Source organism: Notolabrus celidotus, chromosome 11 (genome assembly GCF_009762535.1).
Source record: "Notolabrus celidotus isolate fNotCel1 chromosome 11, fNotCel1.pri, whole genome shotgun sequence".
Taxonomy (NCBI): domain Eukaryota; kingdom Metazoa; phylum Chordata; class Actinopteri; order Labriformes; family Labridae; genus Notolabrus; species Notolabrus celidotus.
In genome coordinates this window covers 20,974,839-20,992,701 of record NC_048282.1, presented here as the reverse complement: position 1 = coordinate 20,992,701, position 17,863 = coordinate 20,974,839, and the positions used below count along the sequence as shown (strand labels likewise).

The 17,863-nt window shown below is 40.2% G+C and overlaps 1 protein-coding gene across 1 annotated transcript in view; it reads right to left on the bottom strand.

The window, feature by feature from the left end:
• The window catches only part of LOC117820863 (acid-sensing ion channel 1A-like), an 85,276-nt gene that overhangs the window by 33,207 nt on the left and 34,206 nt on the right, over nucleotides 1-17,863 (bottom strand). The window lies entirely within an intron of this gene.

The window sequence follows — 17,863 nt, the reverse complement described above, 5'->3', positions numbered from 1 at the left end:
AAAGTCTTTGTTACAGTGGTCTCCCTGGTATTAATTTTGTCTTATTACATAGTTTTTAATTTCCAAGGTTTTTTCTTATTTTTGTCCTTTTTTTTTAATCTTGGAAAAACTTAATTTATTGTAATTGTATTGTACCTTTTGGTTCGTTTGTTGTCATGTGACATACTTTGCTGCATATTTGAAAGCTGCTTTATAAATGAAGCTAAGTTGAGTTGACTTAATCTGGACTTACATAAGACACATTCAATAATGGTATGATACACTGAAATTTATATTTTTATTGCTTTCTTTCTGCTTGGGGTGTAACAGTTTGCTAAGTTTGCCATTGTAACTTTAAATGGTGATACAATGTTTAGTTCGAATGTATTCTGGTGCTCCTGAATGGCCCACAGATTTTGTTTCTGCAGGTCTTTTCTGAAATATTTCACTGCAGTTGCAGCAATCTGTAAACAGCATATAACTATAAACCCTGTCTCTTATGAGTGCTCCATCAATTGAGAAGAAGAGCCATAGGGGGTTTTACTAAAGACATCATCATGTTTTTCTCAGATGCAGAGCTCAGGCAGCGGTCAAAATATATTAAAGGAGAAGTTTTAAAGTCTTTCAGTCAGAACTTTTTAAATATATATCTGTAGTTTTCATTTACAAACCCTCTAGCTAGCTATGATTTTTCTTCAATCCTTTTTGGTAAAACTGAAGGAAAAACATGTTTTACAGAGGAATGAGCCATCATTCAGCGTTTCCTTCTTTTGTTGTGTACAGTGTTAGAAAGAATTAACCCTTCTCACACTTTGTGTGTTTCTTTGGTGGTTGTTTGGTTGTGGTCAGTTGGTTGTGAGTCTGAGTCTGTCAGAGGGTTTGTGTGTTACTGTGAGACTCTGAACAAACTCAGAAAAAATAAACACTTAAAGCAGTGGAGTCGGCTTCCCTGCTGTGTCCCGTGAGACAGAAAAGGACAGCGGGCAATGACACAAGCACCACAGTAAACACATAAGCAACACACAAACACACAGACTTACACATGCATGCTCAGTCCAACCAAACTAAAATCTCCACTAAAAAGTCAGGAGAATGCTAATTAAACTGCACAGTACAAGAAAGGAATTAGGGATATATCACAAATACTCCTGACAGTTTAACTGACAGTGACTTGTCAGGCTGAGCACATGCAGGGAATGAGAGACGATGTAAACAAACTTGATTTGTTGTCGTACTTGTGATGAAAGGGTAAATGGACAGTGTTTATATAGCGGTTACCCTAGTTATCTTACCGCTCAGAGGGCTCTAACATCATATGTCACCTTCACCCATTTACACCACATTCATACACTGATGGAAGATTCTGTTGTGTAGAGTCAGTATTCACTCATCCCATTCACACTGTAGTTTGGGGTTAAGTGTCATGCCCAAGGACACTTCAGCATTTGGACAGCAGGACCTAAGTTTGATCCCCGACCTTCCAATTGAGAGACGACTGACACTACCACTGAGCCACAGCCATCCCCTCTGACCTGTTTGTTTCTGTCTGGATGCAGCCGAATGGCCGAGTGAAGCATTTCTGCAGAGGGAAACTAAAGCAACTCTGGTTTTTATTTTTCACCTCATGTCTACTCCAGGAAGTGGACAAAATAATCCAGTCACACACACATCCAAACCAACCGGGGGCAGGTGCTAAGTCGAGCAGGAGTTTCACAAAAAGCGAAACAAAAAAGATGACTCGCTGACTGCAGGGCTCCGGAATCCAGAAACCTTAATGCACCAGGGTCGTGACGAAAAATGTGTTCATACCAATAAAAACAAAGCAAAAAATATATAAGTGAAAATGTTTGCACCATAGTCTTCTTTATATATCACACAAGATCATAAAATAAAGTCCTTATAAATGTTATCCATGAGGGTATCATAAGTTTTACAGAATGCTATTACAACACTAAACAGAAATGCAAAAGTAATATCCCATATATATATATATACACAACACCCATTTACACACCCATCCATAATATAATTTATAGAGATAAATAGAGGAAATACACTCAGATACAGTTAACGTAAATATCATCGGGCTGCGTGCCATCATAAAGTATGTGACACTCACTGAAGAGGCGCCTCTAAATGTACTACATCTTGTTTACAGTTTTTCTCACTCACTTTGGTACATTTCTCGAATCCTCCTCGACATTTGCAAAACAGTAAGTGCATTTCTCAAAACAATTCGTACAAACAGCAAAACACCATGGATTACCTGCAAAAGCCAGTATCTTGCTCAAAATCCTTCATCTCTCAACAGTAAATATCTGTGTCAATGAACACATCAGTACCATCAGAATGACAAGTCCTTGTGTCATTGTGTACGGATAAGACAGTCAAATTGCTTAGTCATGTTGTCAATATAACAGTGTACTCTGGAGGGACGTTCTGATGTGAACCATGGCTAATGTTTTGATGACAGTTATTGTAAATTGTAAGTTACACCTTAGTGTATTGTGGCTCTTATCTCATCAGGAACGTCCTCTGCCTCTTCCTCTGTTTCGCCTCCTAACTCCTCCACCACGCAGCCTCACTCCTCTTCTTCTTCCCTCCGGCTGTTGACCCAGTCCAATTCCTTGTCCTTACATTGTCAGACATTGTAACATTGTGTTGTGCTCCAGTTATATATATATATGCCAGTTGATGGTTCATGAGATGCACATTTGAGCTATGTCAGAAAACTGTTTGATCATTGGTTGATCTAATGCTTCACACATTTCCCTTCATTAGAGAAAGTCAAGATTCACCTGGGAGCAATTTACCAACTCAGGACAGATTTAGAAAATAAGTCTGATGGAAATGTACAGAAATATGACTGACATATTCTGACAACATGTTCAACCATTTTGCATGTGAAGACTTATGCGATGAACTAATGCCTAAATGTTGTAGAGGATGAGACTATTCAACAGAGACCCATTATAATACATTTTGATCAACATGACATAAGCACTTGATAATGTGGGAAACAGCAGAGAAATGTACATAATCATTTGCATGGATGTACCAAAGCATTTGCAACTTGTTCAAAGAAATGAGAAACTGCTTTTTTGATGTGCACAAGTGACGCAATGATGTGAAGATTGAACAAGTAGTTTTGAGAATTTCAATTCTGATCTGAGAAATGTACCAAAGCGACTGAGAAAAACTGTAATATAAAAGTCAGAGAGACCAAGAACATGATGTACTTGTCATTCTATTAATACAAATGAAATCAAAGCATAACATGGATGAAAGGAAGAGCGTTCTTCCTCCTTTGTTGTGCATCGTTATGTGTTTTCAAGACCAGCAATGAAATCTGAAACGGTTGAAATATTGTTGTTCTGACGCTTCAGGCTGCAGTTTCAGACAAACAATTGAATCTGCTCTGTCAAATCTCAGTCAAAAACAAAGTTTAAATATTTACTTTGACTGGTGGCTTAAAGCTGGAAACAGCCCTGATGTGAAAGCCACACTAACAAGACAGGGAAGGCAAACACTGCAGATAGAAGTGTGGCTGTGAGACACTCAGAGCCAAATGTAATGCCACGGCTATCTGCTCCCATTTACGAAACATTCACGAATAATTGGAGGCTGTTGAAATGGGAAAAGCATTTCAAACAATATTTCACACTCCCAGTAAATGAAAGAGGGGAGCAATTATAAACAGTCTGTGACAAATGGGAACCAAATTGATTTGCATCTGTAGATGATTAGCTTTTATCAATTACTTGTTCAGATTTCTCTTGACTGAACGGCAATATTAGATTTCAATTCTTTTCTTATCAGTTAGAAAAAGAAGATAAAACTGATTTGGCTCCAGCACTTTTTGTTGACTGGGAAATGATTCATTTCAGAAATCTCACTGAGCTTACAGACAGTGAGAATAGACGGTGAAAGTTGAGGGTCAGCTCTGTGCAGCTTCTTAACAGGCTGAAGTTACCATGGTGACCTAAAAAAAGGGGAAAAGCAGGAAGCTAAAAGCTCCATTTAGACAGAGAATCCCCGTCATCATTCTACTGATGTCTTTCTGTGTCTCTGTTTTTTTATTACCGGGTTATTCTCTGTGAGTGAAGATGTTCTCTGAGGTTTCCTCCAAGGACAGACAAACAAACACTGCAGTCAGCTTCCTTGACTGGAGGAGCAGCTCAGGTCTGCAGATAATGAGAGGCATCATTCAATGCGCTGCCATCTTTTTTATCGAAGCACACAATGCAATCAAATGATGACTTGATGAGCACCGCGCTGCTGCACAAATCAGAGGGAACGACACAGGCGCACTTAGCACACTTTGCATATTGACATTTAGAAACTCTGTGTAAGACTCTGGCGAAACTTAGGTCTCATTCCAAATACAAGCGAGCTTTGACTTTACTGCAGCTTCTTAAAACAGCCAAAAGTGAGTGAGTGTTAATGCCAGCAGCGTGAAAGGAGGCTCAATACTGCTGAGGATTGGATGTGTTCTCTTGAGGGTAAGGAGGGAGAAAGCAGAGGAGGATTGGAAGCATATTAGCTGTTGTCCATCAGTGATTTTATGGTTCTGCCTGCATATAAACGACTCCTCTCAGCATAGCTTAAACTGCCTCCTTGACTCATACATATACCCTAAACTGCTGTTCACTTTTCCCACATTGAGATTCAGTGAGCATTCAAGAGCAGCTGTGCACAGTGTCAGTGTTTCAGTATCTGTGTGCATGTGAACTTCCTCCAGTTGGTCGTGAGCCGGTCTGGCAGGTTGTTGTTTACAGGACTGAAGGAGAAGAAATAGATCAAAGGTTCAGGTGATGTTCTTCTTCTTTGGACCTCTGCCTTGGAGCTATAGGTTTCTTTAATACATTAATGATCTGCACAGTGTGGTTGCTCTGTGGTGGCTCACAGCGAGGAGGTTCCTGAGGGTATCTGAATGCATGATGGGGTATACTATAGCTCCAGTCCCTTTTTGTGACCTGAATAATAATACGTTGGAATAAAAAAAGAAAAAGGTTGACCAAATGTCCAGTATTCTGATAGATTAGATATATATTGACATAGAGTGGTCTAGACCTCCTATGTTTGTAAAAGCATCTTGAGATAACGTTTGTTGTGATTTGGTGCTATACAAATAAAGATTGATTGATTGATTGATTGATTGATGCATAACCCTGATGCAATATCAAAGAAGTGTAAATACCAAAGGGACCCTAATGCAAAGCCTTATTACGTGTGGATAAAGCTCCAGTGAGGAGGTTTTTTTTTACTGGTTTTGATCATAGACTGTATAAAATATGGACGTAGTATCCGTGACGTCACCCATCTGTTCCTGAACTCTGGTTTTAAGCCAATTGACGGTGGCAGCCATATTGGAAATGCTGAACTCAACCAGGCAGAGTGTGACGTAAAGAGGCGGAGTTTGAGCCTCCAAGCCAACAGCTATGTGTTCCCGTCCGGGAGTCAAGTCAGTCATGTCCTTTTTGGGTAAAAACTTGTGATCTTAACATCTTCTGAACCGTCGCGTTACAAAAAAAATCACCCCCGTACAGTGTGTGCCGATAGAGAAATTAGCTACGTAGTGCCAAGCTGTTTTTTGAACCAGGCTGTAAATATGTTTATAAATGCTGCAAAGATCGTTCTTTGAATTGGTGTCTATGTGGTTTCCGGTGTTTCTGCAGCCAACCTCAAGCGGATTCTCCATGAACTGCAGTTTAAAACACTTTCACATGGGCTTCATAGTTTGAGACCGGAGGTTGCCGCTTGGTTTTGATAAAGAAAAATAATAACAGTGGCTACGTTTACATGAGACTTTTAATTCCTCTTTAATTCAGAATTAAAATGAAATCTTCTTTAAAAAGATTGAAAATGACCATGTAAACACCTAATTGAATTAAACTTAAATCTGATGTAAGTGGCTGGTTTATTCTGATTTTAAATCCGAATTGAATAATCCCTCGATCACATATACGTTCATTCCGCTTTAAATTAATTCTGGTCGTTCTGCGCATGCTCGTTCTCTTGTCCTGTCGCACATATTCCGCGCTGGCGGGAACATATTTCAGGCTGAGGTAGAGCAGCTGTTGCACTAATTGGCTTTGATTCGCCAAAGTACGGTCTTCCGCCTCCCTTCTCCGGTCCTCTATCTCTCTTCTCCTCCTTAGCTGACGAAAGTGAAGCAGTATGTTTGTGTCGAGCTGCTTATTCAAAACTATAATCAAAATCAAAGTGAAAATTGTACTTAATGTGTGGTCTTCCATGTTGTAACCGAAAATAAAAGGAGCAGGAACTGGAGTCTGTTTTCTTCCAGTAGACGTAAATACGTCACGCCCGCCCCTGTCCGCCCATTACTTCAAAATTTTAAGGCAACCGTGAGTTACCTTGATTTTTTTAAGTAGATTCTACTTATCCGGGTTTACCTTGTACAGAGGCATCAGTATTAGATTAGATTAGATTCAATTTACTGTCATTGAGCATGTAACAGGTACAAACAAGCAATGAACTATAGATAGCATCTAACCAGAAGTGCTTAGCAGTAAGTTAAATAACATGAATAATAGAGAATATACAAATATGACTGATAAATAAATAGGATATAATATGTATCTACATGAATGACTAGACTATATATGTACAGTAGTGCAATAGGGATTAAAAGAGATTTACATTTCACAGTTTGTGCGGAATGAATGAATGAATGAATGTACAGGATGGAAAGTGCAGTTAATGGTGCAGTGGTGGTTCAGTCCTGAGGTAGTTCGTAAGCATGTTTATGTTAGTGAAGGGGGGGTGGGGCGTTGGGGGACAGAGTTCAACAAAGAGACAGCTGTGGGGAAGAAGCTGTTCCTGAACCTTGAGGTTTTGGTCCTGAGGCTCATGTAGCGCCTCCCAGAGGGCAGGAGGGTAAACAGGCCGTGAGCTGGGTGACGTATTAATTTAAGGTTGTTTTATGACCGGCTAAAAACTCCTCACAGGGGCTTTCAGTGTTTCGGTGAGTTGTTTGAATGTAATCAATGGTACTAAAAAGGCCTGTGGTGTTGTCTCACATCAATCCCAGTCACCTTAATTAAATTGGATTAAAACTATGCGCAGACTTTGAAAATAATGTTGTATAGTCCAAATAATCAATACAAAATAACCCCTAACCTCCTGTGCTGTCACCTGACGGCCTTTCCTCTGATTGAATGTGAATAAAGACCGTTAAAAAAACTTAGTCTGACATTCATATACAGTAAATTCAGACTCTGGGCAAGCTTAACTTGAATTTGGCAAACTGTGGCGCTGTGAGCAACTTAAAAATATCTGAGAACAAATAGTTCCCTAACCCTGGACCCACTGTAATTCTTACTGATAAGGACAGAGAGAAGAGTACGGGGTTTGGCAAAGGGAGCACATACAGCCTCAGACATAGGGAGAGAGAGAGAGAGAGAGAGAGAGAGAGAGAGAGAGAGAGAGAGAGAGAGAGAGAGAGAGAGACCTTCTTGTCAGAATTGTTGTTTTCAATAAGCTGTAGCTATCACTACATGGTTGAAAGATACAGGCAGCCAAAAATGCAGAATGCTGCTTAATCAGAAGAACATAAACATGGATCCAAGTGTTTGTAAGAAAGTGTTAAAATGAAAACCATGACTTTTCGTCATGTTCGCCTCGAAAAGATAAATCTGAGAATAAAGTTTCATCCTTGAGGTGTTATCTCAAGGTAGAAATGGGACTTTATAGCAGGGGACCATCTGACTCTTTCTCTCTCCAAGTCTCTCATTCATCCTCTGCTATTTATTATGCATCCTTTCCCTCCTTTTTTCTATCTGAACCTGTGCAGCCCACTTCGGCGGAGTGAAACTCATTTGTCTGTCTTCAAATGCTAATAGAAGACATAATGAATGCCACTCAAAATGATCTCCCCCCACTGATATCAATGTATAATTAAAACAACACTGTCCTTAATAAGGTGTCAGAGGTGATAACACAGAGCGCTGATAACTCTTTGAAGACACACACACACTCCCACACACACGCGCACGCACACACTCGCTCCCTCGTTACCAGGCAACAATAGAGTTATAATGAGCGGGGCCATCAGGCCAAAACTAATTTCCAAGTATGAGGACTAATGCTGTGATTGCTCAGTGGCCTTTCATAAATAGGTTATTGTCTTTAGTTATTTACTATTTTAATTAACCTTTCCCCCTAAACATCCTTTCTCTTAAGCTGTATCCACATTATGCTATGGCTAATTAAAATAATGACAATTTGACTCAACAGTTATAATTCTAAGCTCTTTTGCATTTCAAATAAAAGGCCTTAATCAGTAATTATATACTGAAAATGTTGCTCATAACTCCTATGTAAAACAGAATTGCTTGTAATGAGAAACCAAAAGAATTTGCATAAAACTAATACTTCTCTTGTCATTTGGAGCTTTTTAGTGTCTTTCAGCTCACTGTCTTGGTTTTGCATTGTGCAGCTTCACTGTTTGGCTCAGTGTCAGCAATCTTGCATCATTTCAGCTGCAGGGATGCAGTGTCATACTGAGCCACTAAAGGAACATGAAGGAAAAAGATTTGTCCTGAGAAACTTTGTGAAATCTCCTAGTAGAACATTTAATTTAGGAAACATCTCCTATACACTAATCACTCTCTTCAGAAGTCTCTCACTTTACTGGCAGGCACTTATGTCGTATCTTTATAAGTAAGCCCATCTCAAATTAAATCCAACAAATCTCTTTCAAGGGTGTGCGCTTTGCTGTTGTTGATGTTCCTCTGTGCCTGTAATCAAAAGTAAGAAGTCAACCTTCTAAAGCTGTTTCCAGACCTCGCTCTACTTTTTTACCTCCATGACCCTTAAAGGGCTCTGTATTATCAAGGCTGTGGTCCTCATTAAACTTCACATGAAGCTTTAACACTCCAATCTGGCACTCTTTACCAGTTGTACTATAAATGAAGGCCTGTAAAAGTAAGATAAATGGAATAAGTTACCTCACAGTAAAATTCAAGATGTTATATCTTAACACACTGCATCTCGCTACAGAGCTGTAAGGAAGCTCTGCCTTCCCTACGCCTTTGTACTTTTAAACTGAACCTCACAGAAGTATTGTAGTATTGGTGCTATGGCATGTATTTTGTGGTTGCATCACAACAAATAAAAAAAAAATCTGATTAAAAACAACTTCATCAACAGCATTTAATTTTTAACGTAAAATAAAATAAAATAAACCTTATGTGTTGTTTTTAAGGACAGTTGAAGGGAGACATGAAAGGTAGGGTCAGAGTGACGCTATATGGAACAAGAGGTCACGGCTAGAAGCTGCTGTAATGAGGCTGTAGTGTCCGTACATGGGGCGAACACGCTACCAGCAACCCAGAGCTTATAATCTAATACTTTATCACAGCAGGCAGAGAGGACTGGGGAGTGTAGACGAAGACTTTACAGCTGAAAATTTGGATAAGTGACATCACAGAGAGTGTTGGAAAATTCAAAACCCTGACAGTGTTTTGAACCCACAAAAGTTCCAGCAGCTTTGGTGGAAAATGCTGTAACAAATACTGATTTGTCTCAGAATGAAAGAAACGTAGAATAAAGGATGAAGTCGACTTACAGAAGCTAATGGAACAGAGGCTCACACCCTCCATAACCTCCAAATATCAAGCCATCTGGGGGAACGTTTGAACTTCTTTGCATTTCTTTGTTGACAATCTCCTGGGTGTGAAAGGAAAAGGCTGCTCGCAAGATTTAAAAGACAGCAGCTCTTGAGTCATGTGAGGGGTCAGAACAAAAGCTGCAACCGGAGGCAGTCCAAGCGGTGTGATGCACTATTCCATCAACCTTGTTTTCTGCCGGTCCGACTGAAAACATATTGCCTGCTCCCTTAATTGAGCACTAAAGTGTCGTTTAGGTGAGAGGAAGGAGAGAAAAGCTGGTCCTGTGGGGTCCTGCGGGGGCAGACAGCAGCATCTGCCCACAGTGGAGGCAGGCGACAGGAGGAGCATAACAAGTTTCCTTCTGCTTCTCCAAACAGGTGTGTCCCTGCCAGCAGGAGGACAGATAGAGAGAGAAAAGACGGGAGACTGGACTGATAACACGCCTGACAACTCAGCCGACACTTTGACTCCGGCTCAGCTCGTCTTATCAGAGGAGCAGAAAAACACTGACCAGCAGAGAGTAAACAAAGAACGCAAAGCCAATTGACTTTTTCAGACACACCTGCCATTCCCCGCTGCGACCACACACACACACACACACCGGTGACTGATGTCCTCTCCTCTGTGCGGTTGTCTGAACATCACTCACTAAGTGTTGCCGCCTGTTTCACCTAATGTCTTTGTGAGGCCGTGTGACTGATGAGTTTAATTTCATTTCATTAAAAAAAGAAGAGCTGCATTGCACTCTGTGTGAGTGTGCAGGAGATCAGCAGAGGTCTATTCATCCTGTTTCATGTTTGATATGTTCATAGAATCTCTGCTCTCTCTGTTGGCATCTCACCTTCATGAAAGAAGGTATTCTCTACAGGAAGCTGCTCTTTATATCTGGATCTAACTGAACGAAACTTTTGTCCTCAGGGGAAACATCTCTTTACCTCTAAAAGTGTTTAAAGTCACAGAATAATGAGCAACATTAGCTTGTTAAAGCAGACTAAACTGTGGTGTGACATTTGCACAACAAACAAAAGTCGGGTTGATTATCAGGAGGGATAAAACGAGAAAAAAGGCAGAACTCCAAGCCACTATGACAACTACACTTAAAGGTAGACCTTTATTTTCATCGCAGTGCAGAAACACAATACAGCAGTTAATTATTTGACTTGAAATTATCTTTAGTGAGATTGTTCTGCCTTTCTAAGTAATTTTCCTTCACTTCGCTTAAACATGTTTAATTCATAACCATCTGTTAAATTACAGAATATCATCTGCAACGTTTCAAAGCTAGCTGCTTTCTGCTAGAAGCTTCACTTTGTTGTTTAGTTTGGGCCAGGTGGCGTGTAGTCACAATTGAGTAACTGTTGGAAAAAAACAGCTGAGTACAAATTGTCATGAGTGGCTTTAGTCTGTCTGTCCTTCTGTCTGTCTGTCTGTCTGTCTGTCTGGCTATTTGTCCGTCTGTCTGTCTGTCTTTCTGTCTGTCCGTCCGCCTGTCTGCCTGTCTGCCTGTCTGTCTGTCTGTCCGTCCGTCCGTCCGTCAGTCTGTCTGTCTGTCTGTCTGTCCGTCCGCCTGTCTGTCTGTCCGTCTGTCTGTCTTTCTGTCTGTCTGTCCGTCTGCCTGTCCGTCCGTCTGTCCGTCCGTCTGCCCGCCTGTCTGCCTGCCTGTCTGTGTTTTGTATTTATTTTTGTAGATGACCTTGTGTTTCATGTTTTGCTTCCTTCCTGTCTGTATAACTGTATTTAGGAGTCCTGCTCATGTCTTCCTTGCGTTGTTTATTAGTGACCCATGTCTTCTGTTGTATTCTGTGTGTTTGTATTTTTTCTTGAGTTTATGGCTGTTTTCGAAACGGCCTGCTACATACTACTTACTAATGTAGGAGGCAGTAGGTATTGCCTACTACATACTGCGTTTGAATTTAGTATGTAGTATGACTGTTCTGTTCGATCTGTGTTGTAGTACGCTGGGTCAGACGTCACAAGATTTCCGGTTTCAGAAGCGGAAGTAAACAACGGCCAAGCTGATAGAGAAACTGCTTATTTAGCATCACTTATGATTTAAAAAGTTAAGAAGTGGTTTATATGTAATTTTATAATTTTCACAGCACCTAAAAACGTATTTCATCCTGTCAAAAAAGAAGAAAAAAGAAAAAGCGTAATGAACGCTGTGCATTGTGGGAAACAGTACGCGAGGCAGACTGGTCCGATGCATACTGTGAAATTTTCCCGAATCAGTAGACGTCCGGGGAGTTTTGGCTTACTGCAGATTTTGCTCTTGTTCACATACTACATACTGAATTTTGGCCAAATCAGTACGTACTGCTAGTGTAGTAGGCAGTCTGAAAACAGCCTATTAGTCCGGTCTAATGTGCTTCCTGTATCATTTTTATAGTTCTTGATCCATGTGTGTCCGCTCTACTTCCTGCCCTTGTGTGTTTTCCTTCACCCTGATTAGTTTCACCTGTGTCCTGTGTCCACACCTGTTGCTCGTTAGAGGGTTTCTTTAGTCTCTGGGTTCTCTCCCTATGAAAGCTATTTAGAGCTGAACATCTTTCCCCTTTCAATCTTTATACTTTTATTGTATATTAATCTGTAGTGATCTGTAAATATTTTGAAAAGCTAAATGAAATTATTATTATTATTGTTAGTATTATTGTTGTAATTATCTTTATTATTGTTAGTATTATTATTGTTGTTATTTTTGTTATTATTATTATTATTTGTATTATTCATTTAATTTCTTTCTTCTAGATAGATAGATAGATAGATAGATAGATAGATAGATAGATAGATAGATAGATAGATAGATAGATAGATAGATAGATAGATAGATAGATAGATAGATAGAGTGCCCAGTGTTCTTTATGATTTCATTCTTGTGGTTCCCTCGTGTTTTCAGTTGGACTTTTTGGATTTTATTTGCTTGGACAACTAACCAAGTTTTTGTTTCATCTTTTGTCCTTCTGTTCTTTTGTTAATAAATCTTCATATATTCTGCACATGGATCCTCCTCCTTTGTTTGTAACCCAATGTGACACAAATTAACTACACAACAGTCGAGCCTGAAAACCAAAACAATAAGCTTTAAGAAGCTTAAACGCTAAATGTAGATCCAAAAATGGGGTTTAACCTGAAGAATATCTCACTTAGATTATTAATCTGTTTGCTTTTTGGAGACAGAATCATCCAAACAGGCAGCTGTGGCCAAATTGTTCTGACAACAGAAACAATAAATGTCATAAACAGAAAAATGTTGCATGCTACAAAAGAAGCTTCTCCTGCAAGAGCAGGAAAAAAATCCAAAGTGCCTAAAGTCAGTCCAATTTGTCACTCAACACTCAGTTACTTTTAATTGAACTTTGAATTCTGCTGCGATAAATGAATTAGGGACATTTCAACATTTCCTTCCTGGGAGATCATTTTAATTGAGTCAAATGAGTGAATTTGAGCCATTATTCATATTTATTGTCTTCCTGGCCATTTTCTCCTTTCTGTTCCTCCTCTCCTCCTCCCTGTCAGCCTGTAAATGCCTCTCTATCTGTCTCCCAGCTCTCCTGTCAGTCTCTATTGTATTCTGTGCAGTAACCACAAAATGTCATAATGATAATCTTTCAAGAAAGAGCAGCATGCAGAGCAGCCAGGGTCCCAACAAATCAACAATACACCACACGCACACACACACACAGAGTAACACAAACGCATAAAATCCACACCATTCATCAGCCACTGAACTGTGGCTCCTGCCTAGCATTTCTGCAGACGTGCCATTATTTCCCGCAGACACGTTAAAATTGAAAAAACAACAGAAAGAAAACGCTGCCTGAACTCAGGCTGCGGGCCAAGACAGAGCCATCGCTGGTTAACTGATTAGCTCGGTAATTGCAGTGGAAATGCCAGTCTGAGGTTGATATAAAAGTGCAAAGGCATATCCAGGAAATACTAATCAGTCTCCAGGCTGTTCCCTCAGGAGGCTGGTGTTGTTGTCGTGAATGCCACCAACACATAACACCTTATTTCTGTGTGTGTAGGTTTGTGCTTCTGATACACGTGTGCTCTTGTGTCTGATCTTACAAGCAAGAAATTAATTTCTCCTACCTTCTTAAGACCTTAATAAAAGTCTCTATTAAAAATTAGGTAAATTTCGGGCGAGATCTTCCCTCATTTTAAAATAAGCGCCTCCTTATAGCCGTGTCAGAGTGAGACCTCCTTTTTCCTATCTCCCTCCATTCATTATAACCCTCATTTTTTTGTACCAAATAACAAGCCTCCAGCTCATTCTCTTGTCTCCTCTGTCTCTCATCCATTTGTCCTTGCCTCGTTCAAAGAGAGTTCACGTCTGTTTCACACCCGGAGCGACTACAGTCTGCATCTTCACCTGTCCCTACAACTGCTACCATCTGTCTTCTCTCACCTCCAGCTCTGCGTCCACTTGTCCGACCTCGTCACACACAAAGTCTGCGCACACTGTTCTTGCATTGTGCACAGAAGACACAAGCAGGCTCTCCTTAAAGCAGCTGTCTCTCCCTCTTCAGTGTGTTTGTGTCTCTGTTGACTCTGTTTGTACTGCTGAAGGATAGTTGGATTGTTTACAGGTGTTGGTGCTTGTCTGCTAACATTCACTCTGTTTACAGTGCATGCTCATTCACTACGCAGGAGTATTACGCCTTTGTTAGCGCTTGTGCATCCCTGCACATCTCACAGAATAACCCCTTTTCACCACAGAAATGTTCCTAATGTCCTCTTCTCTTTCTTTTCATTACTGAGCTTCATTTGTTTCCAGTCTGTTAAACAATATCTCCTCTGTTCTGCGTGCACATGCTACTGCGCTTCATTAAAGCCAGATCACATTCATGCTGAGTGAAATATTCAAATCCAGCATGTCATGTTTTCATGGCTGCAACGTTAACAACCAATGAAAACATCTTTTGATTGTGATTCGGTCTGACATGGTAACCGTGGAAACATTCAATCCTTGAATTTATCATAACCTTCAAGGGGTTTAAACAATGTCTGCCTGCGCATTCAACCATCCTTAACCTAAAACAAAAACAGCCTACTCTACCCATGGTAGCAAGAGATGCTCTCATATATTTTTCTTAGGTAAAGGCACAGACCTAAGTGTGTGAAGCGAGTAAAGAGAGCAACATTTCTGCACTCAGTATCTCAGTTAGAGGGTGTTATCAGGAAAATGTCCTTCACTGTCCTGTTTCTGCTATTTCTAGGGGTCAACATGTGGGCAGTGGGTGTGAAGCCCCCCCGCAAAAGATAATATGTAAGGTGTAAAGATGGGACCAGGTGTCACATCGTAGAGACACATCTGAGAGGAAGATCCTGGTGTCACATGGTGTCGCATGGTGTCGCATGGTGTCGCATGGTGTCGCATGGTGCTGGAAGATAAATAGAGATCTGACAGATAGATCTCAAACAAAACCGATGAAACCTTTGTCCAAACCCGTTAGCCTCTTAAACAGCTCAATGTGAAATTTGTATTTGATATTAATTTCATTCCCATTGCCTTTTATAATCAGCTAAGTGTGCTGTTATCAAGCGGCAACCTCCGGTCTTGAACTATAGTGCACCTGCGGAAGTGTTATAGGCTGCAATTCATCGAGAATCCGCTTGAGGCTGGCTGCAGAAACACCGGAAACCACATAGATATGAATGGGGAAAAGACGATCTTTGCAGCATTAATAAACATGTTTACAGTCTGGTTCAAAAAACGGCTTGGCTCTACGTAGCTCATCTCTCTATCGGCACACACTGTACGGGGGTGATTTTTTTCCTAATGCGACGGTTCAGAAGATATTAAGATTACAGGTTTTTGCCCAAATAAGGACGTGACTGACTTGACTCCCGGTAGGGAACACTTAGCTATTAGCTAGGAGGCTCTAATTCCGCCTCTTTACGTCACACTCTGCCTGGTTGAGTTCCGCATTTCCAATATGGCTGCCACCGTTGATTGACTTCAAAACAGCGCTCAGGAACGGATGGGTGACGTCACGAATACTGCGTCCATATTTTATACAGTCTATAGTTGTTATTGGTGATGGTAGTGTGGTACTATTGGCTGTAAAGCAAATTGCCCCGTCGGGATATCAAAGATATACTTGATCCTTGATGTATTATCACATATTGCAACATAGATGTACATCTATGCTATAGCATTCTTAAACTATTGAAGCTCTTATGAAGAACTTTCAGTTTGTGTTGATTCTGGAAAAAGCTGCACCACTTATCTCATTGCTGTTCTTGAGGGGTTTTTTGTATTATAAAATCTAATCCGTCTTTCTTTTGACAATCAAATGTATTACTCATCAATAACCTTTAAGAGTAAGTGAACAAGGCTGTTTCTGTGGCATGCTGTTGATTCTCCCAAAATTACCCTCTTGATTGCTTCATCCATTTCAGTTATAAAATAAGTAAAACTATCAAACATGAAAAATAAAGGCTTTTGTGGCTCCAGAGGGAGCTACGAGAAATTTGATACATTTCCTCAAAAGAGGTCACATGGTTGAAATGAAGGCAAAAAATGTGCAATATTAAAGAAAAATCTCTACATGTGGATAAAAAAGGAGCCTAAAGTATATCTTTACCAAGCTAATCATTCTGGTTTGTGGCTAACAGCTTGAGGCAACATTAGCCACTACTAGCATAACACACTTAAATCTCCAGCTGAAGTGTTAGCTGCAGAGCTGCATCATGAGTAATGTGAGCACTTTTTAAAAAAGAGAATAAAATAGACAACTTTTCAGAATCTGATGGATTAAAGTTGACTTTTTTATTTTTAGTTTTTTTTTACTGAACAAAACTGCCACAAAGATTGTAGCAAGGCTAAACTCCTGTGAAGAATTTTCAGGTTATCACTTTTAGAGACCTCTGTGGACAAAGAGGAAGTCTTATTTTTTTGCTAATCTCTTTTTCTGCAGCCTAGTGTTTTCTGACACAAATCTCAAATGTCTAACATGTATCTCACAAGGAATCTTTAGTGCTGAGAGGTTTTTAGAAAAGGATGTCATTATCATTTTCAGTCTATTTCATGGCCAGCTAAAAACTGGATCTAGATTAGTGTTTGTTTGTAAAAGTAGTAGCTTATTTTATCTAAAATAATTAGGTAGTTAAATCTAGTGCGTTTCTGATAAAGGGTCATAAGAAAGGTCAGAGGGGTCATGAGATGATTCATGGAAGAAATACAAAACAAAAATTTGACTACAGATTTGATTTTTTTTTCTGAAACATTTTCTGTCTTTCTATGTGGTTGTTGGCTTATTTTATTTTCAGGTGTAGAGTGTCTGAAACTGTTCCAACTTTAATATATGACAGTGATGTGTTAAACTGGAAAATACAACACTGGATTTTTTTACGGTTTAAATGTCACAAGTAGAGATTTTTGTTATTGTACAGAATAGCGTGTTTTCATGTCAAATCTTTATTCAACATCAATAAGTAAATGCTCAGTAAGATAAAGAGGAGTTTAAAGTACTACATTTGCCTCTGAAGTATGTCAGGTTACAGTGAAAAAGTAGCACAAAATGGAAATACTTCAGAGGTTGTTCTCAGAGAGTCATTCAGTAAACAGTAACCTGAGTTTGTGTCTCCCAGTGAGCATCAGGAAATCCAGAATCAGACTGATCTGAGGTCAGGTGAGTACAGAGGAGCTCTACTCTCTCTGAACTGCTGCATCGTTACTCCTCACTGTCCTCCTCCCAAACTCCATCCAGCAGTCTGAGTCACAGCTCGCCATTTGCCCGCCTGCCTCCAGCCCACACAGAGCCCGGCCCTCAAGTCACCTGCACTAATCCTCAGGATAAATAAACCATGTGCAGAGCGCTGCAGCCAGCCGCGGCTATTTTCAGCCCTACTGTGCTTTTTTCCCCCTACTTCTCCCACGTCCGAAATGTCTTCATAAAAAGCGTTTCCCCCTCTCAGCCCCGGCAAATAGAGCGTGCTTGAGCAGAATTACTGATCCGTCTGGAAACCAGCTGGAGTCATGGAGACTGGGTGTGGCTGTCCTCCCTTTAACAACAAGGGAAATGATATCTTAGGGCTTTAAAATGAGCAGATTTGTTTGGTGTTTCTGGGGCGGCCATTAAAGCACAGAAAAGAATGATTAGGCTTTTAGTATGCAAAAACAACTGGTGATGTTTTGAAGCTAAGATGATCAATCAAGCTGCTTCTCTTCCTGTGAAAACGAGTTTTAGCAGTTTGATCCCTTGTGGCAGCAAAACTGTCTGTAATGATGCTGTAAACTCATCCTG